Source organism: Hyperolius riggenbachi, chromosome 4 (genome assembly GCF_040937935.1).
Source record: "Hyperolius riggenbachi isolate aHypRig1 chromosome 4, aHypRig1.pri, whole genome shotgun sequence".
NCBI lineage: Eukaryota > Metazoa > Chordata > Amphibia > Anura > Hyperoliidae > Hyperolius > Hyperolius riggenbachi.
This window is the reverse complement of record NC_090649.1, coordinates 277644863-277670165: the sequence shown is the minus strand read 5'-3', so window position 1 is coordinate 277670165 and position 25303 is coordinate 277644863. Positions and strand designations below refer to the sequence as shown.

General features: G+C 44.2%; 1 protein-coding gene across 3 annotated transcripts in view; it reads left to right on the top strand.

Annotated features, from left to right (window-relative positions):
- The first annotated feature begins 935 nt into the window (after positions 1–935).
- Positions 936–25303, top strand: part of FYN (FYN proto-oncogene, Src family tyrosine kinase) — a 316221-nt gene continuing 291853 nt past the window's right edge. Inside the window, exon 1 of one of the 3 annotated variants that reach the window (XM_068231314.1) lies at positions 936–1444. The gene's annotated coding sequence lies outside the window, so the exon portion shown is untranslated. The remainder of the gene's footprint in view (positions 1445–25303) is intronic. The other 2 variants (XM_068231316.1, XM_068231315.1) reach the window with 2 other exon arrangements.

Genomic DNA, 25303 nt, shown 5'->3' with positions numbered 1-25303 from the left:
CCCGACACGTTGCGTTCCTATAATACGACCATCTGCGTGTGATAGTGTGAACGAGGCCTAAAGTAATGAAAGTCTATGGGACATTTCATACCTAATTAGGAAGTATCAGGTCAACATGGTGCTGCAGATATGTTAAACTGTTTTGTTTTGCCTGTACGTTGTGATGCGCATGCACAGAAGTGTATTTTTTCAATACCCTTCCATACAATTTGCATTTCAGTCACAGGAAGTAAGTGATAGAGAGCCTCACTTATAGTTGGCTTGCTGCCAAACATTATATTTCCACACATTACCACACGTTTCTCCATGCCTCTTTTTAGCATTGTGGTGCGATCAGCCGATAGCACCGCATCTAAAACTCTGGTTGCTGGTGTGAAACCGGCCTCGGGGTGTTTTTTTTAGATTTTACACCTTTTTTTAAAAAAAACACTTGCCGCTGTCATGACAGCAAAGGGAACTGTAATTGTAAAAGCTGCAGCATAATTAGCATTATAGGGTTCTGTAGGTTGTACTAGAATATAAATGTAACCTGTAAAGACAACAGAGCAGCTCAGGGTGACCCAAACTACTAGAAATGTATAGGGGAATAAAAGGAACCAAAAATCCCTCCTACTAAAAGAGCAAAGCTTGGTGTAATTGCCTTCTGTTTTAAGAAGGCAATTACACCAAGCTGTAAAGAAAATTCAGACCATGAAACAAATAAAAATGAAGCTGTGTGCATCAGTGAAAACACTAAAACAATGCACAACTTGATAGAAATATGTATAAAGCACAGTATTTTGTTTCATTCGGAACAGGTTCTCTTCTATATGGAGAAACATCACAGCAGCAGTGGAGAAGGGAAGTCTGGTGGTCTCAAGTGACTACTAGCATAGGGGGAGTAACATTGAGCATAGGATGAGAAAGACCCTCCCTGACAGTGGGCTGAACAAGCAGGCCTAGCTTGGGTTGGTGGACCGCTCATCACAGGGACAGATTTTGGGAAGCTAGCTGAAAAAAATAAATCTAGGGAATCCGCAGTTTTTGTCATCCAGGGTTGTGTGGTGTTGAAATGAAAGGAAGAGCGCAGGCAGGCAGGGAGGGAGTGAGCCTGTAATGTAGGGATTTCCTGCCATCCTCAGCCTCCCGTGATTGCTGAGCAGGGATAGAGAGGAGAGGAGAGCAGGCTGGGAGGACGCAGCAGCTTCTGCAGCCCCCTCTCTCGGTCACAACACGGAGGAGGAGGAGGAGGGAGCTGAGCTCTGGCTGTCACACTACTGCTGCCGCCTGCACCGGGATTGCTCTAGTCACATCGCTGCACCGGGTGTGACCTTGCAGGCTGCTGGGTGGGCTTCCCCCGGGCCGCGGAGTACTACCAGATCACCGATCACTACGGGGCGACACGGGAGTGCTGACCGTACAGGATGATGTAAATGTAAAGCCGCGTCCAGGCCGTCTGCTGCAGGTACACACATTACTGTGCCATACATTGTGCATTCTATCTATCTATCTATCTATCTATCTATCTATCTATCTATCTATCTATCTATCTATCTATCTATCTATCTATCTATCGTAGGCTGTAATGTATATGCATGTACTGATGGTATAGATCTTCCCTTACATGTGCGGTGTATTTCATACATGTATTATTTTCGTGCCTGCATCTGCCCCTGCTACATAAGGATGTGTAGGACTGTGGGTGGGTTATTGCCTCTTTTGTTACCCGATTTGGATGAATGTAATTCTCGTGTGTGGAACGTGTGTTCTGCATTTGTTCCAGCTCCTTTGTGTACATATACAATAGGCTTCTGCTCCATGCCATTAAGCACAGCAATGTAGACATGTTCATAGTGAAAAACAATGTGTGTGTGTAATAAAAGGATATATATATACCTACATACATACATACATACATACATACATACATACATACATACATACATACATACATACATACATACATACATACATGGTATTTCACTTGTCTTGGAGAATAATGTGTTGAGTATTTTGAATTAAACATGCAAGAGCACATAAACCTGCTCATGACCTGCTCATGTATGTGGCCGTCATTTGTATAGTGGTCTGGTATGCCTGATGACGATTGTGTCACGGGTAAAATGTTAGCTGTTTTGGTCCAGCACCTCATTGCAGTATTTTAAAGCCATGCGGACGGAGAGCGCACCATTCTGAATGGCATTTTTCATGCAGGATCTGCCATAGATCACACACACGCATATAGGCCTGTAATTCTATTTTATTGCTAATTCAGGATGAAGAAGAAAAGGCATAGCTGCCAGTTAAATCTGGGTGTTAGACAAAACCCTCTTTCATTTCTCTGCTCATAAAAGCCACCAAATGCCCAGTGCGGTGGGATATTAAACAAGGATTTGTTGTTTTGGCTCATTCTTTATTATTTTTTGTCTCCTTCTCTGTCACTGCCCATCTGCAGTTTGGCTGCTGTGTATTTTTTTCATGTAAATTGATTCCATTAAAATGTCTGCCCACCCTGATGTGTAAAAAGAGTATTTATTATCTGCAAATTAATCGTGTTCATTGTGATCATCAGCAGACGGTTGCAAAACCAGTTGTGTTTTTGTGATAGCAAACTTGACCCCAGAAGCAGATTGGTGTAGCCTTGTCACTTCTGCTCTATATGGACGGCAGATAGTGTGCCCTGAATTAACTGTAAATGGTTATTGTGGCATTGTAAGTGGGAAAGGAATTGCAAAACAAATATTAAAACAGCCCATTGAGACCTTGTGTTTTCCTGCTTGTTTTCAGCTCATCAACTCCCACATCCTTCCTCCCCCTTGATAAGCAATTTCCAGCTCTACTTTTTCCTCTGTAAGCTCAAATGGTCCATTCCACACCCATCAGACGCTGTAATACTGGCTTCAAGAAGTATGTAGCATCTAATAGTCAAAATACAATGTTGCAGGACATAATTTGTAACATAACCTGAGGTTTGAGAGTTCACGGTCCTAAAATATGTTCACTCCACCAAACACTAGAATTTTGGTTGTGGATCAATGCTGAGGGCATAAATAATCCAGAGGGTTTTCCTAATTTTTGGGGCCCTCGAAAGTGAGATCTTACCACTTGAGATCAGGGCCGGATTTGTACTTTTTACCGCCCTAGGCCCACTGTCTCCAGCCGCCCCATGATTACAGTGAGGTTAAAGGAGTCATCAGGGAAAATAATGTAAAATAAGCGGTACTTACCGGGGGCTTCCTCCAGCACCAAGCTCCCAGCATGTCCCTCGCCGCAGCTCTGCCCGCAGCCGTTCGCCACAGCTCCCTCCCGATCCCCGGCGATGACGTCAGAGCGACCTCCAGGCGCTGTCAATCACCGTCACGTGGGCCGGAGCGGACAGCGCAGGTGCTCCAGCCCTCATGGCGGTCATTGACAGCGACCTGGAGGTCGCTCTGACGTCATCACCGGGGACCGGGAGGGAGCTGCGGCGAACGGCTGCGGGGAGAGCTGCGGCGAGGGACATGCTGGGAGATTGGGTCTGGAGGAAGCCCCCGGTAAGTAGCGCTTATTTTACATTATTTTCCCTGATGACTCCTTTAAGATGGGGTTATCCGACATAGGGAAGGGGGTGGTTAGAGGTACTCATAGATCAGGCATATCTAAAGTTAGGCAAAAGTAACATAAATATGCTTAGTGGAGATTAGGGCCACATTCACAGTGGTGTGTTACATCACCTATGTTCAAATTGTGGCAGGTGCATTGCGGTATAACAGGTTGCGGTATTGTGACATACTGCATGCAGTGTGTTACTACTAAATGCTTGCAATAACAGTGATGCATGCTTTTAATTGACTGTATACTTCACTGTATCTGACACAAGGCTAGCCTAACCTGCAGCACCGCTGTCCCGAATAGGTTAACTTATCTTTATTGCAGCTGATAGTAGGTAACGTTATAAGTGCTGCTACTTGCCTGTGATAGCTTTTCCTGTGTAATTATCACTGATAGCAGCTCCTGCAGTGTGAATTGAATCTCCCGGCAGAGGCTGTGTGACAAGCAGCCCGGAGAGGAAGGGGGCGGGGCTGCAGAACACACAGCTCGGTACAGGAAGAGAGAGGAGAGGGGGAGGACTCGGGGAGCGACAGGCTGCAGGCATACACGTCACTGTAAACAGCCTGCAGCGTCATCACCTCCCTCTGCCTCCTTACAAATCCCTGACCCTGTCCGTGGCCGCCCTTAGCTATGTGTGGCAAACTCAGAAGCAGGGCGGCCGCGGATCGGTCTGGCTGGCTGCACAGGACACTCTCCAAAGCACACAGACAGGACTATACTGCAGTCAAGCAGTTTCTGCAAGGGTGAAATTCGCCCTTGCTCTTTCAGGCGCCCTAGGCCCCAGCCTATGTTAGCTAAGCTGAAATCCGACCCTACTTGAGATCTTGGTTCTGCTACTCCATAGCCATGTAGTTTCACTCCCTTTGCTAAATCAAAAATGTTAAGGAAGACTAATCATTCTATAGTAATCTCCATATTGTAGCATTAAGAAACAAAAATGAAAATTTCAGATCCTCCTTATGTATAATCACATTGGGGCTGGGCATACATTACCCAATATTTTGAATAGTGAAGATGAGACTTGATATAATCTGATTTTTTTTTAAACTATGGCAATTACAATCAATATTACAATGAAAATATTGTTGGAACATGCCTCTTGTTTCAATCAGGGCCAGCAGAGTGCAAGTTTTGATCCAACATAAACTGTTTAGTGTATGCCTACGCTTAGGGCCGGCTCACACTGGCTTCTGGGAGAGTCTAGTTTAGCTAATGCTAAACTCTTTTCTGCAACCGAGCAGAAAAGCGTTTGGCATTGGTTACCATAAATGTCTTCACATTTTGCACAGAAGCGCTGAAAGTGGCCGATTCTTGACACTACATGTAGCATCCAGGACACGAAGAGACGACAGGCGTTTACGCAAATCACACAAAAAGCCGTAAACGGTCGTTTAAAAAGAGCTTCCATTTATTTGAATGGACAACGCTTAACCAACGAACATCACAACCGCTGCATTTAATGCCCATTTGAATTGGTCCTAACTCAGAACATGTGTCTCTCCATCAGCATACCTAGGAAATGTAGATGCAATTCATGTGGATAAACTTAACACATTTTTGCCAATGCAACAAGACAGTCAGAGCCCATTCCTGGCTCTCCAATGTGTTCTTAGAAATTGTTTGGTCTAGATAGTCAGTCTTCCTATTCATGAGGTAATTGCTCACATATTCATCAGTGCCACATAGGCCTGGGCCTTTTCTTTGCCAAACTGAATTGTTAAAGGGCTCCCTCTACTTTTATTATCTTGTATTTTTATTATTCTATCATCTTCCGTGGTGCTGTACAGAGTGTAGCGTATGTATTTGCATTGGGGAGATTTCCTCTTGCTTCCTGTTCCAGAAAAAAAAAGCCCGGATGTTTGAGGAAATCTCCTCAGAGAGACGGAAAACTCCACTTTTTACAGCTGTTATCGAATAGATGTCTTCAGTAGGTTAGTTTTACAATTCTCCCTAAAACAGTACTTTGCTTTGAATTTCCCTAACTGTACGACTGGGGCAATTTGCCAACATCTTCACTTCTGTTTACTTTGTGTGGCCCGAAGAAATGGTTTGGCACCATGAAGGGCATTGTGGGTGTTTTTGCTGCATTTCCAATTAAAATTTGTTAAAATCACCCATATGCTGTCTATTTACAATGCTCCTACAAAGGTGTCTTGCTTCACCAGCATTAAGGCTCATACACACATCAGACTATAGTCTTTGGAAAATGAAAGATCACAGACCAATCTTACCACCCTTCATGTAGTATGAGAGCCATACCTTCACAGTCTTTTCTATGGAGCTGAACTCCACATCAGAAAAAAATCTTTGCAAGATGCTGCACACACAGATGCTGTACAGACACAAAAGATCAGTATCTGCAAAAGATCTGTTCCTGCCAAAAATCCATTCCTGCAAATTGCAATGAAAGTCTATGAGATCTGCAGATCATCATACACACATAATTTAACTGACATTCATCTGCAGAGCAAGCAGTCATCTGCAGATCTGAAAATCCATCCTGGTGGATCTGATCTGTAGATGAATGTCAGTTAAATCATGTGTGTATGATGATCTGCAGATCTCATAGACTATCATTGCAATTTGCAGGAATGGATTTTTGGCAGGAACAGATCTTTTGCAGATACTGATCTTTTGTGTCTGTACAGCATCTGTGTGTGCAGCATCTTGCAAAGATTTTTTTCTGATGGGGAGTTCAGCTCCATAGAAAAGACTGTGAAGGTATGGCTCTCATACTACATGGAAGGGGGTAAAATTGGTCTGTGATCTTTCATTTTCCAAAGACTATGGTCTGATGTGTGTATGAGCCTTTAGGGTTTTATGTATCACCTTCTTACTACGTGAGAAGTTTGGAATTTTGGTTTAACTTCTGGATATAACTTTGTTCCCTGGCACAGAGAACAGCAAAAGCCACCTTCCCATGTTATCCTAACTACATAGAGACTGACATACCCCCCCACATGCTCTACAACCCAGCTTGCCTGAGGTCATGTACTGATGACCTCCTGGATGTTGAAAGCAAAGTGACCACAAACATTTTTGGGAGACCCGCGTGCTACAGGATTTTCTGTCTAGAAATTGCCGAACTCTGATGTTGTGCAATGCAATGCCCCTGTATTTCCATCTGCCACATTTCTTGCTAAAGATAGTAGATGGCTTTCCATAAAAACCCAAAGATAGCTCTGGATATCCATCTAGTATCTTCTAAAGAAGGCATTGCAGTCCCTGGAGCGAGGAGAGTGTGACGTGCACTCGTTGCACTGGAACTTAACAATTACATGACAGGAAACCTCCTCTCGCATCTGCACAGTTATTCCTTTCACAATCACACACACCTTCACACACCACATTATAGGTCACTGGGGGAAATTCCCATGTAAAGGACACCTAAAGTAAGAGGTGTATGGAGGCTGCCATATTTATTTCGTTTTAAATAATACCAGTTGCCTGTTATTTTGCTGATCTTTTATGCATCAGTAGTGTCAGAATCACACACCTGAAACAAGCATGTGGCAAATGCAGCCAAACTTAAAGGGAGTCTGAAGCGAAAATTAAACAAAAAAAGCAGATAAGGAAAGGGAAGGCTCTGGGTCCTATAGAGCTTTTACATTCCTCTCCTCGTCCTGTCATTTCTGCCCTGACTCCCCCGTTAACAGTCTCCGAATGATCGGTTGGAGACTGCCCTCTTCCGCCCAGGTGGACTTCTGAAGTCTTTGGGATTACACGGGCTCCATACTGCGCTCGCGCAAGCGCCCTCTCTTATGCATTCACATATGTGCAGTATGGAGCTGCAATCGAGCTCCCGAAGACTTCCAAAGGCTCCCACAGCAGGAGATTTAAACGGAGAAGCCTGTGGGGGAACGAGTGGATGAGGAGAGGAATATGAAGGCTCTGGAGGACTCAGAGCCTTCCCTGTCTTTAGGAAAGTATTTGATTTGATTTTTAACTCTCACCTCAGATTCACTTTAAAAGATATTTTAACCCTCAACAAAATGAGTAATTAATGCCCTGTGTGTGGGGAGGTGCGGATAGGCTTACCACACCTCCCGTGGGCCAGCGTCTTGCTCTGTTTGTCTCAAATCCTTCCCGGTACCATTCTGTGGTCGGAGGGGTCGGCGTAGAACAGCAGGAGCATGCACGCACTGCCGCGGGAAGATGTAGTCTGCGTGCCCTCTGACTCCCAAGCGGACATACTGCACATGCGTCTGGGTCAAAGAGCATGCACGCCGACCACGTCTTCCCGCCGGAGTACACGCGTACTCCTGCAGACTCAATGCGTCTGCGTCGATCCCTCCAACCACAGAATGGTACAGGAATGATTTGAAACAAACGGAGCAAGACGCCGGCCACTGGAGGTGTAATAAACCTTTCCGCACCTCCCCACACACACACCCACACAGGGCGTTAATTGCTCATTTTGTTGAGGGCTGAGGTATTCTTTAACCTCCCTGGCGGTCTATTAGAAACCGCCAGGGGGCAGCGCATCACTATTTTTAATTTTTTTTTTAAATCATGTAGCGAGCCTAGGGCTCGCTACATGATAGCCGCTGTACAGCGGCATCCCCCCGCCCGCTTCGATCGCCTCCGGCGATTTTTGATCAGGAAATTCCGTTCAAAGAACGGGATTTCCTGAAGGGCTTCCCCATGACGTCATGGACGTCGTGACGTCATAGGGAGTCCCGATCCACCCCTCAGCGCTGCCTGGCACTGGTTGTCCAGGCAGTGCATGGGGTCTGGGGGGGGGGCGGCACGGCGCGGCGAATTGCGGCGATCGAGCGTGGAGCGGTGTTGCAAAAAAAAAATTATACAAATCGGCCCAGCAGGGCCTGAGAAATCCTCCTGCGCGGCAGAGCCCGTGCTCAGCACGAGCTTACCGCCAGGGAGGTTAAGTAAAACACCTGATCTGCATGGTTGGTTGGGGTCTATAGCTAAAAGTATAAGTGGCAAAGGATCAGCAGGACAGCCAGGTAATTTGCATTGTTTAAAATTAAATAAGTATGACAGCCTCCACAGGAATTGTAAGTGCAAGTTTCAAGGGCCTGTTAAAGATTTGAGCCGTGTTGGGTCCTCTCCACAACACTACTCAGTAAATCCTTCATGCCCCCTGCTGACTAATCATTATTCAGTACTACTAATTAGTGATAGTCAGTGATACACCAATAATTCTGGTTTAATGCAAATTACATGCAGCTTGGAATTGGGCCAGTTGATTGCAGAACCTATTGATATTTTGCTACCTAACCCTGATTCCTTCCTGTAAGCCCTCTTGATGGAACAAGTCAGCAATACAGACTCTAGATTTGTGTTATCTGCTGTGCCTTGTCTTATCTCCTATGTGTTCCTTTGCATAATTGCCTTCTGAATAAGGTTGTCTGGTCATACTCATATTCATATACACATATGAGTATCACATACACGTACTCCTATACACATATGGGGCATGTCACCTGGCAGGGAATGGGACTCTATCCGTTGGGCGACAGTGCAGGGCTGAGACTGTACAAATGTGTTGCTGCTTTTAGGCTAGTGATGCATACTGTTGCTATGTGATGGGGATGGCGGTCCTACGGAGCTGCGCATGAGAAGCGTCATGGAGCGGGCTGGGGAAGTGTGGAACATTATGGTTTTGGATAGCACTTGACCGTGGTTGATTTGCCAAGCAGATCACTCGCCGACATTTCGAGGGGCATCAGTGGACGCTGTGCATATGCTAAATTGTCGGCAGAGGCAGCAGTTATCATTTGCCTTGGATGAGTTAAATGTAGTGTGTGTATGTAGCTAAAGGGCTCTTTTATACTGCAAAACACAATTGCAAACGCAATGCAATGTTTTTATTTTCATTTTTTTATGATTTTTTTTTATTTTATTCTTCAGAATTTTTTTTTTCTGGGATTGTGTTTTTTCTCTGAATGCTAGGAATGCAGAAGTAATGCAGCATGCAGGACGTTTACAATTAGGCAAATTCAGATGGCAATGGTCTAAAAGGGTTCACACTTTTGTATCGCCTTGAAGACGTCCTTGCATTTTGCGGTTTGCAGGTGCTGTAATCAGAAATGGATGGTAAAATGCGTGTAATATAAAAGCAAACACTAGGTAGTAAAGGAGAATCTGGAGCACTAAAATGAACTGAAGATCAATAGAAGTGTTACTGAGCTTTGCTAAGGTGCATTTAGTAACAATTAACCTCCTGGGCGATAATCCCGGGGCATGTCGCGCAGGAGGATTTCTCAGGCCCTGGTTGGCCGATTTGCATAACTTTAGTTTTGTTACACGCAGCTAGCACTTTGCTAGCTGCATGTGACTTCCGCTCGCCGCCGATCCGCCGCTACCCGCCGTACCGCGCAGCCCCCCCCCCCCCCCCAGACCCCTTGCGCAGCCTGGCCAATCAGTGCCAGTCGGTGATGTCATCGTGAGCATCGCCGTGGCGACGGGGGAAGCCAAGCAGGAGATCCCGTTCTGAATGGAATCTCCTGCTTGTGCTGATCACCCGAGGCGATCGGAGGGGGTGGGGGGATGCCGCTGCACAGCAGCTATCATGTAGCTAGCGCTAGGCTAGCTACATGATTTAAAAAAATGAATGTAAAAAAAAAGTGCTGCACCGCCACCCTGGGCGATGTAATTGTATCTCCCAGAGGGTTAAAGATATTTGGTATGTAGTTTTTATTACTTAAACCTGCTTGGTTTGCCTTATTCAGAAGGTGGAAGAGAAAAGGTGGAACAACTTACTCTTTAAAATCAACATGGCAGGTGTGAAACCTCAGCTTCCTTCCTGGTCTGTAAAATGTCATGAATGTAAGAAAGCTCTTCATAAGGTTGTCAGCCTTTGATATGACAGTATAAGTCTGTCATTCTGCCTGATGACTGCAGTTTCCTGTGAACTGCAACAAGTCCTGGTCAAAACCCTGTTCAGGCAACAATGTTATCAATATAATGGCTCCCTCCCCTCCAACCACACTTACAGTATAGGTTACTTAATATATAAATACTTAATAATAGCTTAATTTTAGGGAAACCAGATGTGGTCAGGTTAACACCTCTGCTCCGTGTTGTCTTCTAGCCGAGTGTGGCTGAGCTGCCAGAGACAGCCTGCTGATCACTGGGGCTCTGCAAGTACCAGAAGTGGTCAGGTGAACACCACTGTTTTTCTCAAAGTAAAGTGTTTTGCCTGGACATGGATTTTTTTTTTTTTAGCAAAACAATGAGATTAAACAATTGTATTTATAGTCCTTATTCCCACCCCGCACAGCTGCACCCCTCCCAGATCTGCACGTCACTATCGAAAATACTACCATCCACCCTACCTCCCAAGCCTGCTGTCTAGGCGTTACTCTGAACTTTCCTTTACAGCCCGCATCCAAGGTATTGCCAGATCCTGCAACTTCCACCTCCGCAACATCTCCAAGATCCGCTCCTACCTGTCCCCTGACACCACTAAACTCCTTATCCACGTACTTGTCATCTCCCGCCTAGACTACTGCAATTCGCTTTTGTCTGGCCTCCCCTCTAACCATACTGCCCCACTTCAATTGGTAATGAATGCGGCAGCCAGACTGATAAATTCTTCTCACCGCAGCGCCTCTACAACTCCGCTCTGTAAAGCACTATACTGGCTCCCCATCAGCTTTAGGATCAAGTTCAAAATCCTGTGCTTGGGTACAAATCAGTGCATAAGACCTGCCCGACCTACATCTCTGATCTGGTCCACAGGCACATACCAGCCCGCCCCCTCCGATCCTTCAATGACCTGCGCCTAGTCGCACCACGCATAACTCAGTAACATGCTTGATTGCAGGACTTCACCAGGGCTGCCCCTACTCTCTGGAACTCACTCCCACCAGCCGTCAGACTCGCCCCCACCTTTAATACCTTCAAACAAGCTCTCAAGACTCACCTCTTCACGCTCGCATACCCCCCTACACCAGCACCATAATATGTCTGTTAGACACCCTCTCAAAAGATGCACCTATTGTCTCCACCCCACCCTTTAGATTGTAAGCCTCTGGCAGGGCCCTCCTCCCTAATGTATCCAGCTTGATTATGCAATCTTACTAACAACCACCCCTCTTGTAGACTCGAACAGTCTCTATTTTGACCTATGACACTGTATTGTTATCAAATCATTTGCATGATCTTGTTTTGTTGTGAGTTTCTGTATGTTCTACCTGTATGTTAACCCATTTATCTATTGTGCAGTGCTGCGTAATATGTTGGCGCTTTATAAATACAATAAATAATAATAATAACAATAGTCCTAATCCTAAATAGGTCTTTCTTGAAATCCCATTGTCATATTTTGAATTTAAAAATGTACGTAAAACAGTCAACATTTTAAAAGACAACTGTATTTAGGCATTGCCTGAAAGGAAATAAATATGGCAGCCTCCATATCCCTCTCACTCCAGTTGTCCTTTAATGCTGATCAGTTCCCACACAGACCTATCTTGATCTTTGTGCCTGTTATCGGTTTCTTGTACATACAGATGTATTTTTATTTTTGTTGAGTGCATACACACGCACACATGCACAATTCTCAATACCAGATTGAAAAACTTTCTATATATGCAGGGCTGTGGAGTTGGTAAAAAAACCATCCGATTCCAACTCCTCAGTTTGAGAAACCACTGGCCCTGTATATATGTACACTTACAGCATAACCTACTGTATTTATTCTTATACGTGGAGTTTGCCTACTTTTAGTAATTGTATACTCTGTGCAAATTTGTAATGATTACAGCTTTGCACTGTGATCAGAGGTAGTGGGAACCGTTGAGTCATAGTAAGCAGTGGGCAAAAACCTATATACCCTGGGAGATCCCCTTAAGCGACCTCCATCTGTATTATTTGCAATAGGCAGTTGTCCAGTTGAGAGGGCGTCCAGGTGAAGTAGACGGTTCTCTGGGGGGGGGGGGGGGGGGGAGAGAAGAAGGTGTACAAAAGGCACTTGTGCAGTGGAGAAAGGGCTGCAGTAGACCGTTCTGTGATGGGGAGGGAGTTCAATATGCTCTTCTTAATTGGAGAGAGAGGTGGAGGTGCAGTAGACAGTTCTTTGGAGAGGAGGGGGTGCAATAGGCAGATTTAGTGGAGAGAGGGCTGCAAGTGCAGTAGACAGTTCTCTGGTGGAGAGGAGGGGGTACAATAGGCAGATCTCCAGTGGAGAGAAGGGTGCAGGTGCAGTAGTTAGTTCTCTGGTGGATTGAAGGGGGTACAATAGGCAGATCTAGTGGACAGAGGGGTGCAGTAGACAGTTCTCTGGTGTAATGAAGGGGGTACAATAGGCAGATCTAGTGAAGAGAGGGGTGCAGGTGCAGTAGACAGTTATGTAGTGGGAAGGAGGGGAGGGTGCAGTAGGCAGTTCTCTAGTGGGGAGGGGGTACAATAGGCAGATATCCAGTGGTGAGAGGTGTGCAGGTGCAGTAGACAGTTCTCTGGTGGAGAGGAGGGGAGGGTTCAGTAGGTAGTTCTCTAGTGGGGAGGGGTTACAATAGGCAGTTCTCCAGTGGAGAGAGGGGTGCAGGTGCAGTAGATAGTTATGTGGTGAAGAGGAGGGGGTACAATAGGCAGATTTCCAGTGGAGAGAGGTTTGCAGGTGCAGTAGACAGTTCTCTGGTGGAGAGGAGGGGAGGGGATACAATAGGCACATCTAGACAGTAGACAGTTCTCTGGTGGAGAGGAGAAAGCACAATAGGCAGTTCTCCAGTGGAGAGAAGGGTGCAGGTGCAGTAGACAGTTCTGTGGTGGGGAGGAGGGAACGGTGCAACAGGCAGTTCTCCAGCAGAGAAAGGGGTACAGAGTCAGCATGCCGTACTATGGTGGGAAGCAGGGTAGGTTGCAGTGTTAGCTGGACAGCCTAATAACTTTGGATATGAACTCTTCTCTACAGACTTGTGAGCATATATTACAGCCTGAATTTAAAACACAATGTTAGAGTTTTGCATGCATTTGTTTATCTGCCACAGTGGTATGAGATCTGCAGAGTGCACCTGCTGAGGACAGGGACTGTTCACACATTTAAATGAGGTGTGTGTGTGTGTGTGTGTGTGTGGGAGGGGGGGGGGGCGGAGAATGTGGGCAATCTGCCTTGAGTAGATGAAAAACTGAAATCCACAAGCCTGCTTCAGACTCACATTTGCTACTTGTTACATCCTTTTAAAATGTTAATATCTTGTATGTTTGTTTCAATGTAATTTTTCTCACAAGGACAGCCTGGATACAAAGTTAAAAGCCCTACTAAATAGAACATTGAAGAAAAAAAAGGTACAGCACTAGAGCTGGCTAGAATATCTTTAGTGAATGTGAACTTGGCCTGCAGGTAATATTGGTTTAAAGGACACATCCGAGCACTATAAAAAAAAAATCCACTTACCTGGGGCTTCTTCCAGCCCCTGCCAGCCGTCCTGTGCCCTCACCGCAGCTCCGCTCACCGATGGTGGTCCCCTCCGGCGCAAAATCCCCACTGGGCCTTCGGCTCTGAGAGTCGCACTGACATCATCCGGACTGTACTGCACAGGTGGAGTAGTTCTGGGCCTGCGCAGTAAAGTCCGGATGACGTCAGCGCAAACAGTGAGCCGCATGCTGGAGCGCAAAAGAAGCTGACCCAGGCAAGGTCGGCATCTGCACCGGAGGGGACTGGGAGCCACCGGAGCTGCGGCAAGGGCACAGGACGGATGCAGGGGGCTGGAGGAAGCCCCAGTTAAGTAGACTTTGTATTTTTATAGTGCTCAGACCTTCCCTTTAAAGAGACTCCGTAACAAAAATTGCATCCTGTTTTTTTTTATCATCCTACAAGTTCCAAAAGCTATTCTAATGTGTTCTGGCTTACTGCAGCACTTTGTACTATCACAGTCTCTGTAATAAATCAACTTATCTCTCTCTTGTCAGACTTGTCAGCCTGTGTCTGGAAGGCTGCCAAGTTCTTCAGTGTTGTGGTTCTGCTATGAACTCCCCCTTCCAGGCCCCTCTATGCACACTGCCTGTGTGTTATTTAGATTAGAGCAGCTTCTCTCTTATCTTTTACAAGCTGGATAAATCGTCCTCTGAGCTGGCTGGGCTTTCACATAGCGAGGAATTACAGACAAGGGCAAAGCTGTTTGCAGGAAGAAAAGAGCAGCCTGAAACTTCAGTGCATGAGAGCTGCAGGGGGAAAGAAACACACAAATGATCTCTTGAGATTCAAAAGGAAGGCTGTATACAGCCTGCTTGTGTATGGATGTATTTTTCTATGTGTGGACATACTGTACATCAACCTACTTCCTGTTTTGGTGGCCATTTTGTTTGTTTATTAACAAACTTTTTAAAACTGTTTTTAACCACTTTTAATGCGGCGGGGAGCGGCGAAATTGTGTCAGAGGGTAATAGGAGATGTCCCCTAACGCACTGGTATGTTTACTTTTGTGTGATTTTAACAATACAGATTCTCTTTAAGGAATGGACACCTGACAGCAAAGAGTAATACAATATTATCTGTGGAAAACAGTGGTGGTAGCTGGAGTTGCAGTGCTGAACTAGTCGGCACAAGCTTTTCAGTTTTTTTGGCTTCTTGTTTGTTTGTTTTTATGTTTAGCAAGGCTCCCATTTTGGAATATGTGTGACAAGGATTTTACACATCCATCAGTGGAAGGATAGTATATTGGATCCTAACAGAAGTTGAAGGTTGTTAGGGTTGATTTTTTTTTATATTGTTTAAAGGCCGGCTGCCGACCCCACGGCCTGGGTCGGGCTTTTCTGCCTCTCGCAACATGGCTGCTTCCTCTGGCCACGGCTGCGCAGTCTGCCTGGCCGCGAGTGCGGCCGCGCAGCTCTAGGGCCAACCCCCCCCCCGATCCACGCTACGTAGCGTGGATCAGGGGGTTTTGCCCTAGAGCTGCGCAGCCACACTCGCGGCCAGCCGGACTGCGCAGCCGCGGCCAGAGGAAGCGGCCATGTTGTGAGAGGCAGGAGAGCCCGACCCAGGCCGTGGGGTCGGCAGCCGGCCCGGGGGGCTAATGAGCGGGGGGACACGGCGGATCAGCACGGAGGGCGCGAATGGCGTCCTCCGTGCCATAAAAGATGAGGCAGGTAATTTACTTTTTTTTTAGCAATTTCGCCTCGTAAGTCCTTTAAACAAGCTTTTGTATAAATCATATTATGAATATCACTGAAGGGTGGAAACACAAATGAGAAGCCCAGTATTTCATGCAAACATATGCGTACTAAAACAAGCCCTGCTTTCAGTAGTCTTTGTTATTTGAGAAACTCAGTTCAGAGACTACATAAGCATAGCTCCAACATTTCTGACTCTGCATAATATGTGTCCGTGCAAAAAGGGTGTCGGGGGGAAAAAAGGGTGCGTGGTGTAAAATATAAGAGGTAATAGCGTTTATAAAAAATATTGTGTTGTATCTCGTTTACAATAATGTTTTACAAATTAAAAAACATTTAATAATGTGTATGAAATCACAAATTGTGAAAAAGATCATTTTCCATGTTTTAAAAGTGAAACTTATAATTACGTTTGTTAAAAAATGATAATATATGTGTAATCGTTATAATTGTATAATATTGTGAATAACCTTCATTTATCGTTTCTTTATGTAATAAAATCTTAATATATTGTTTATAACAATGAAAAAAAATATAAGTACGTTCGTAATAACTGTTGTAAAATATTAGTAAATATTGCTAACATTTTACTACAGCTAATCCTACTCTCACACAGAACTCTCCCTGTACCTACCTAACCCTTAGACCCCCCTGGTGGTGCCTAACCCCAAGACCCCCCCCCCCTCCTGTTGGTGCTTAACCCTAAGACCCCCCCTGGTGGTGCCTAACCCGAAGACCCCCCCCCCTGGTTGTGCCTAACCCTAAGACCTCCCCTGGTTGTGCCTAACCCTTAGGACCCCCCCCCCCCTGGTGGATCCTAACCCTAAGACCCCCCCCCCTGGTGGATCCTAACCCTAAGACCCCCCCCCTGGTGGTGCCTAACCCTAAGACCCCCCCTGGTGGTGGCTAACCCTAAGACCCCCCCTGGTGGTGCCTAACCCTAAATCTCCCCTGGTGGTGCCTAACCCTAAATCTCCCCTGGTGGTGCCTAACCCTAAATCTCCCCTGGTGGTGCCTAACCATAAGACCCCCCTGGTGATGCCTAACCCTAAGACTTTCCTGGTGGTTGCTAACCCTAAGACTTTCTTGGTGGTGCCTAACCCTAAGACCTCTCTGGTGGTGCCTAACCCTAAGACTTTCCTGGTGGTGCCTAACCCTAAGACTTTCCTGGTGGTGCCTAACTCTAAGACTTTCTTGGTGGTGCCTAACCCTAAGACTTTCTTGGTGGTGCCTAACCCTAAGACTTTCTTGGTGGTGCCTAACCCTAAGACTTTCTTGGTGGTGCCTAACCCTAAGACCTCCCTGGTGGTGCCTAACCCTAAGACCCCCCCCCCCTGGTGGTGCCCAACCCTAATACCTCCCTGGTAGTGCCTAACCCTAAGTCCCCCCTCATGGTGCCTAACCCTAAAACCCCCCTAGTGGTGCCTAACCCTGAATCCCCCCTGGTGGTGCCTAACCCTAACCCCCCCCCCCCCTTAGTGATCGCTTTATTGTGTGCATAATAATGTTTTACAATTAATGACTGTAAAAAAATATATTAAAATTTACTTACTGATCGCTTTATGTGAATAATAATGTTTTACAAACTGTAAGGGATAACATTTTAGATAATATTTAGTTAAATACAATAAATATGTTTAGTATTTTTGTAAACGTTATTCGTCACAGGCACATTTTGTAAACTTAAATCATCACAAGCACAGTTTGAAAACATTCATAATCTCCGGCGCCGTTTGAAAACAATAATCTCCGGGCGCCATTTTTCTTTTTCGGTACCCATCAAACGATATTTATTATGGAAGTGAATGGCGGCACCCTTTTTGTCCACTTGTGTCATGCGCCCAAATTTCCTGCTTCCTCATATTATGAACTGTGTTGTGCTGGTGTTCTTGTGGAGGCAAGGGTCTTGCAGAATGAAGTCTGAATTGGGTTATGCAGATCTTGAAATAAACTGAAGCTAGGCTATTTCAAGCTTGCACAGTTATATTTCCTGTATAGGACCCAAAGAAATAAAAATTGTACTCACCTTTTAGTTTTAAAATCCAATGGCATCTTCTTAGATCCAAAGTGGTGTTTTTCCTGATACTGAAGTGACTGATGTAAATAATTTGGTACACTTTTTTTTTTTTTTTTTTTTAAGAATAGTAGTCCCTTGCATTCCCACCCCTTCCAGTCACAAGAGGAATGGGAATAACTATTGACTTGCGAAGCTGCTTACATCATCATAATTTCCCAGAATTTCTGTGAGAAGATGTAGAAAAATGTGAAAAGGTATTCTCTAAAGGGTCCATCACCACCGGTGTCTCCGTAACATTGGAAATAAGTCTTCCCAGGTTCTCAGAAGATGCTGCTTAGAAACAACAGGAACTCTGAAACGTTGATGAGGCTAGGGCAGTGATGGCTAACCTTGGCACTCCAGCTGTGACAAAACTACAAATCCCATCATACCTCTGCTTCCCGAGTTATGCTTAGAGCTGTCAGAGTATTGCAATGCCTCATGGGAGTTGTAGTTCCACCACAGCTGGAGTGCCAAGGTTAGCCATCACTGGGCTAGGGCATTCTCCATGCCAGTAATGCTTTAGTAATGGCGCTGGCCTTGAACATGCGTTCCTGTAGGTGATCTGAGAACAAGGTTGATGTAGCAGCCCTCATTTATTCTACATTGACCCAATTCATTCCAGTAATCTCTAGCCTGAGATTTGGACTACAAGCATCAAGCATGACCTTGCACATGTTTATTTGAACCACTCTGGTTTACTTCCACATCATAGCTACTCTGCAAGCAAATGTATAGGAACTGAATTGTTAATCCATAAGCCTATCAAATTAATAGCTGTTTTCTGTTTCTGGATGCTTTTTTCCTGACGTGTGTATTTAATCATATGCTTCACTACAGCGTTATTTGGCAAAATAGCCTATTTCCTTTTTTATGTTGTGGCTGACATGCTTGATCCATTTTCTGAATTTAATGCACAGTAATGAGATGGCATTTATGATGTAATGGAGTGTGCTCCTGATTGAAATAATTATTGCATACACCCAGAAGGTGAATGTGATGGAAAAAATCTTCAGTAAAAATCACAGTAGTTTGCATCAATGTCCACCTTGTGAAATGAATATTGTAAATAGGAAGCATGTGATAGGGCATCAGATGTTTAGTAAACGGTATTCTTTGTTTACAGATTACTGTGGTACTGTTATAGAGGGTAACACTGAATTATACCAATATGCTCACAATTCCAATATGCTCACAATACAATTTTTGTATCTGTGGACACCTTAAGCAGACGCCAATCTAGGATGTCTTCTTAACAATGCTTATTAATAAATATTTCTGCTCAAAGTGAGTTGTCGACTATGAGGTGAGCCACCTCAACCTTTTAGTTTTTAGTGTTTTTAACTTTTTTATACTTCATTGGGCACCTCTTTACTCCCTTCTGTGTCCTGCTCCCCCCCATGTTCCAGTGAGGGGAGTCCCATGCACCATACTTGAGGTGGAATCCACACCACCTCATAGTTTTAAAGTGCATGAGGTTCTTTAACAAGAGAGCGGCCGTCTCCAGGATCACTGGCTTACCTGAGTGGAGTCAGGTGTAAGACACTCCACCTGCTTGAAGTGGTCGGTTGCCCCGTGTGCAACCCACCTTTGTGAGTATTCCCTTTTCAAACACGTTACTTATCCATCTACGTGTGATATACTGCACAATTTGGGCTCCCGTTGTCTTTGTGTTTTTTCCCAGTACCCTATACTAACTTACAAGTGGTCGCCTAACCCTTCTCAAAATTCATAGAGTCCATCCACAGTCTGGCATCCAGTTTACTACTAACCCCTCTACTGTAATTTCTTCTGGTATTTAGCCCTGCAGACAAATGCATTTATTTTCTGCGATAGCAACACTGGGTGCCAAAACTACTAAACCTGAGCCCAGATACCGTAGCCTAATTCATCCCTTATCTGCTCTTTACTCTTTTTCAGACAGCTCTTGTTGCTGTATTGGTAGCTGCAGTCCGTTTTTTGGGGGGAACTAAACTGCATCTTCATGTCAGTAATCTTTTCTCAAGGAAGACGGGAGTTGTCCAGAGCCTTGTCTGGTCCACCTGCAGAAAAGTAGAAGGCATGTGATGGGTTTGATTGGTGAGGATGAAGAGTGTAGGGTGGTGCTTACAGAAAAACCATGTTACATTGTCAGCTTTTTCTGGGTCGGAAGATCAGGGTAGGTTAGCGATGCAGTCATGAAACTGCACGTAAGCACAGGCTAACAGTGAGGCCCCTTCTAAAGCTTTATTGAATCTGTGTCCCCCATGCAGGTTGGTATTCCTAAATGGGGAAATAGTGTGATGGCTGGGGAAGATGTAAGCACTTAAATTAATAATAAAGATTTCAATCTAAATGTTCTCAATCACACAGGTCCTGAACTGCTCCCCTCTCTTTGTAAATCAGGACCAGAGTTTCAAGATCAAACAGTATACTAGCTGGATTCAGATACTATGATTAAGTTGTGAGGCAGCCACTAAAACCCATTTCTCTTATTTGCAGTAATGTATCATTTATATAATAATAATAAAGATGAGGGAATGGTGGAGGTTTTTCATCAAATGGCCACGCAAAACGTCCATGAAATGTTGTTGTGGTGTATGTTGATAAACTGCGCTGTTCATAGATACTGCTCTTAATAGTGTACAATACATCCATAATATAATCGTCACTTGATTCTTTAATAGCAGGTTGTCTAGAAACATAGGCCGATCATCTCTAGATGCTGGTGTGCCGCGACATGACAATTTGCCATCTCATATTCAAAGCATTTATAGCACATATACAAAAGCAATCAGTCCTCTGTCAGCTGACACTGCTGAGATAAACAGGAAACAGAATTTGCAGCAGGTTATTTACTGAACAGAGAGGTTTTCCTCTATTTTGTTTTACTTTTTGATCTGGGACCAGCTCTTCAAAATCTTTTACATTTTTCATGTGGAATTCTGTAATTTGTTAAATATCTTCTGCTTCTATGAACAAAGTGATGGTAAAGTGCAAAAACTTGTTTCATCTTCAGACACAAAAATGTTGAATCTTCAGCAAGAGCTGGTAAAATTTAAATGCCAATAAAAATACCCAATCACTAACTCAGTCACACCCTTGAAAGCTATAATAAGAATGTATCCTAAATCTAAGACTGGGTTCAAACCAACTATAAAACCTTTTTTAGCGGAATAAAACAGAACGTATCGGCACAGATGCGAATAGATCCTTAGCAGTGGTGCATTGTGGGTATCCACAATTACACACTTAAATCTGAATTATTGTACGTACTCTCTGTTTTATGAAGGCAAACCACGCTAATGCAAAGCAAGATAATCCGTTCACATTATTCCTTATGGAACGGACCTATTCTGTCCGTTCTGAACTTCCGATGGGTGGAACGCAATTATGGGCACTATGCAATAATTCTGAATTGGCTGGAAGAAGCAAATGCTGACAGAATAAATAGTAGCCTATGAGAATGGGCAGTGTCCACTCTCCCTAGTATGTTTCATAAACATTTACTCACCTGCCGCCATCACATTTTGGGACCGCCACCACTGCTTCATCTACTGCATGGGAGAAGTGCCGGTATACAGATCTAAGCCCCATCAGAAGCATCAGGCTCCCAATGGATTGCAACAGACCAATGAGAATCCTCTTTGGTTTGAGGGAAGATTCCCATTGGTCTGTTGCAATCCAATGGGGAGCCTAAATGTTCCTGCTGGGGCGCCAATTTATATAACGGCTCTTCTCCCGTGCTGTGGACCTGACTGGCGGAGAACCCAAAACATGACAGCCATCGTCGGTGGGGTTGCAAAACGGAACAAGGAAAAGAGATGTAAAACTGTCAACATAACAAACTGATCTGCGTAATCTGGACTTGCATGAATGGGGCAGACTGCTATGAATGTCTGGGACATACATCTCCACCCCAGCCATAGCGCAACACTTCTCAGACATGTCAAGCAGGATACACACTGCTCTCATGACCACTACCGTGCAACTGCATTTTGTTTCCTTTGTGAAGCTGAACAGAGGCAGAGCGGCAGGATATATATGCTTATTACAGCTGGAGTTAGGCTTTTAAAATGTTGGTGCAGTTTCTGTATATAACAGTACCCTTGATGTTTCTATTTTGTTCAACATGTGACTCTGTTAAGAGCTAGTCATACACTGGTAAAAACATTTTTATAAACATGTGCTTCCAAAATATTCTCTCCTCCCGACCTTGTTGTACACTAACCCTCTGCACAATTTATCATCTCTGAGCAGATTTTATCAGTACTACAGCAAACACTGATTAAAGGAGTATATGCTACAAGTCTCATATTCTGTAACCTTTTGTTTTTGCCCGGGGAGCCTACAAAAATCTTAGACCCACACTGAATAGAAGCCATGATGTTCAATCTGAAGCTCGGCTCTGCTATTTCCTGTCATTCACGCCAGTCAGTAAACCTCATCTGCCAATCACATTATTCTCAGTGGCTTGTAGAATGGTCAAGAAAGAGCTCCAAGTCAAATGTTAAGGGTATCATCTTAGTGTAGGCCTGAGGTTAGTCAAGACTCCTGGGTGCTCAGGGAAGGATGTGAAGTAGTTGTGACCATAGCACCTGCATTTAAACAGCAGTGTCTGTTTACAGATGCAGAAAACAATGACAAGTTCTTTGAAGATTCATACGGTTACTGACCTTTTCAATGCAAGAGGCATCAGTAATAAAGACCTAAATGTGTCAATAGCCATTAGAGAATGGTCAGATGAGTAGGGTCCAGCTGCCAACAGGACAAAATGTTTTCTGAATGCTGTTGAGTGCTCCCTGAATATGTCATCTCAGTTCTACAAAGGATACCATTTATTTGCATATACAGTATTGTGGATGTGACAGGCTGGCTGTAAATTTTGAGAAGGAATAACAGAAGCTACTACTGGAATACTTTCTCAAACCTGTGTTTCTTCCTCTGACAGTGTTTCTTTGCAAGGGTCCAACCTTATATCAGGAGGTTATAGGCAGATCCACCTTTTTGTATCTGTGGACACCTTATGCAGATGCCAATCTAGGATGTCTGTCACGGCACTATATATAAACTATCAAGTTGTAATAAACTGAGTGTGTTATAGCATGCAGCCTGTGGCCACAATTTTGTGCTTAGATGCTTTCCATGTTGCTTTTGGATTGCCATCAGAACATGTCTCCAACAAGAAAGGTGGTTTATGTTTCACTTTATAAAGCAGTCAGGTTTGTGGTGTTTATTTAGGCGAGACAAATACCAATGCAAGCCATTCTGACAGCTGCTCTAGCTCTGAGGGCTGTAAATTGCGAATGCAAGATTTCTTCTTAAGCCCTACCTTTGGGAACACTTGGCAGTGCCCCAGTTTCTGGATTCTGCAGTCATTATGGTGGGAGTTGTAGAAGGAAGCACTGCCTATTATCCAGCATTGTGCCATTAATGTGAATTACATTTTCGTTATGGAATTGATATAAATATATTTCAGTGCCGCAAAATAATTTTTCGCTCATCACAACGAATTACTCAGAAGGATTGGAATGTTTGGATAATCCATTATCCGAAGGGAATACTGGTTGCTTACTTGCAAAGCAGAGTGATTTCAATTTACAGGTATGAAAATGTATAAATAACTGAAAATTGAAAAGGTACGAGAACTTTAATAACAATACATTTTAATAGAGTTTTCCATGTTGGTTACCTTCAGCAAGTTGGCAGAAGTTGGGGCTAGCACAGGCATGGGCAAACTCTACCCTCCAGCTGTTACGGAACTACAAGTCCCACAATGCATTTGCCTTCATGAGTTATGACTGTGGCTGTCAGACTCCTGCAATGCTTTGTGGGACTTGTAGTTCCTTAACAGCTGGAGGGCCAAGTTTGTCCATGCCTGGGCTAGCATATCACTGATGATGATTAACACGGCTGCTGGCTGGGTAAATGTATCAGGTACTGTTCGATGGCATTAAGTAAGCATGTTAGGAGACATTTTTCTTTATCATTAGTAATCACAGTAGCTGCTCAGGAGGTATTGTTTCTTACTTTTACCACCAGGACTAATCCCAACTGACTGTTTGCTAAGAACATTGTGGAAAGGCCGTGTCTCCTCCACATGTAAAAAAGGCCAGTGGATATATTATTTGTCATTGCCATAAGCAATATATAGAGGTGAATTTCAGCAATGTCTTTTTTCTTAGCAAAAATGTAATTTCACTCGGCGCTCTGCCAGACAGCTTTCTAATCAGAATACAGACATATTAGGATACAAATGAATAAAGAGTATCCTTTTCTTTGTGTAGAATGTATGTATTGTAAAAGAATCAAACCATTTTCAGATAAATAACTGCTATTTAAGTCCATGTTTGGATTTCCAACTTCCTGTCTAAAGCTGGGAATACACGGGTTGATTATGGCGCTTGATTCTGCGCCCGATCGTTTTGCATGTTCGATTCTCTTATCTTCCGGTTTGTTTTCCTTTTTTTTTTTCAATTAAACTTCAATGGTGAATCGAGCGGCATGACGATTGAACCGTGTCGGAAATGATCTATCTTAATGGCTCAAAATTGAGCCGTGTATTCCCAGCATTAGTCTGGAAGTCAGGAAGGATTTTACTATCACTGCAATGGATGTTACAGTTGGTAGATTTGTTATATATCTATGTAGCTAGACATACACCTGACCCAGACCTGAGAAATTACCTCCATAACCCACCTGAAACCAGCAGGAATTTTAACTAGCTGTACTGTCTTGAAGCAGAACCTACTGAGAAGGATGCAGGATTAGGTGTGAGATTTGAAGAGCTCTCTGGTCATCTGTCACTTCTGTATCCTGTGTAGCAGGAAGTGATTAGAGCAAATCAGAACCTTATAAATAAATCACCTGATCAAACTGAGCTCTTCCCTGAGTCCTGCTACACAACAGCAACTGCTCCGTCAGGAACCAAACCTCAAGAGTTGTTCTACCTTTACTGTCCCTAAATCCTGTTCTGGTAGCATCTGTGAAATGTTGGAATTCACCTCATTTTCTGTATCAGGCCAGAAGACAGTAGGAGGAGGAACTCTAAATTGAAATGACCCTATTTTAATTACACAAAATTGTTTGTATTAATGCATATTGAAAAACAAACGCACCAAGCTGGCCTAATATTGGTAAACTAAGTATAAATATAATCCAAAAACAACGAGATAAAATTGAAAGTAGCTATGACCCGATTGAGCACAAATCACACAAGATAATTATTCCAAAAAAGTTTACTTTATTTACAATGTTTGGATGTGATTGAAGGATTCACAAAGTGGCTACTAACCAACCTATCTCTGAGGGAAGGTGCTCGTCGGAAGGAAAAACGGGGTCTTTCCAGAACATATTTACTTAATTTCGTGTCATTGGTAAGAATGTGCCAATGTTTATTGATAATCTGTGTGATTTGTTGATGTTGGGCTGAATATTTGGTGCAGAAGCGCAGGGTGTCTCCATTATTCCAAGCACCACGATATTTGTTTGAAAGAAGAAATGAGCGGTCGCTTGCGTCCACTCTTTTGAACGCCCTTCTGAGAGTCCCCTCGGGGTATCCCCTTTTCTTGAATCTCTCCTTAAGCCTGACGGCCTCAGCTTTAAAAGTGCCGTCATCTG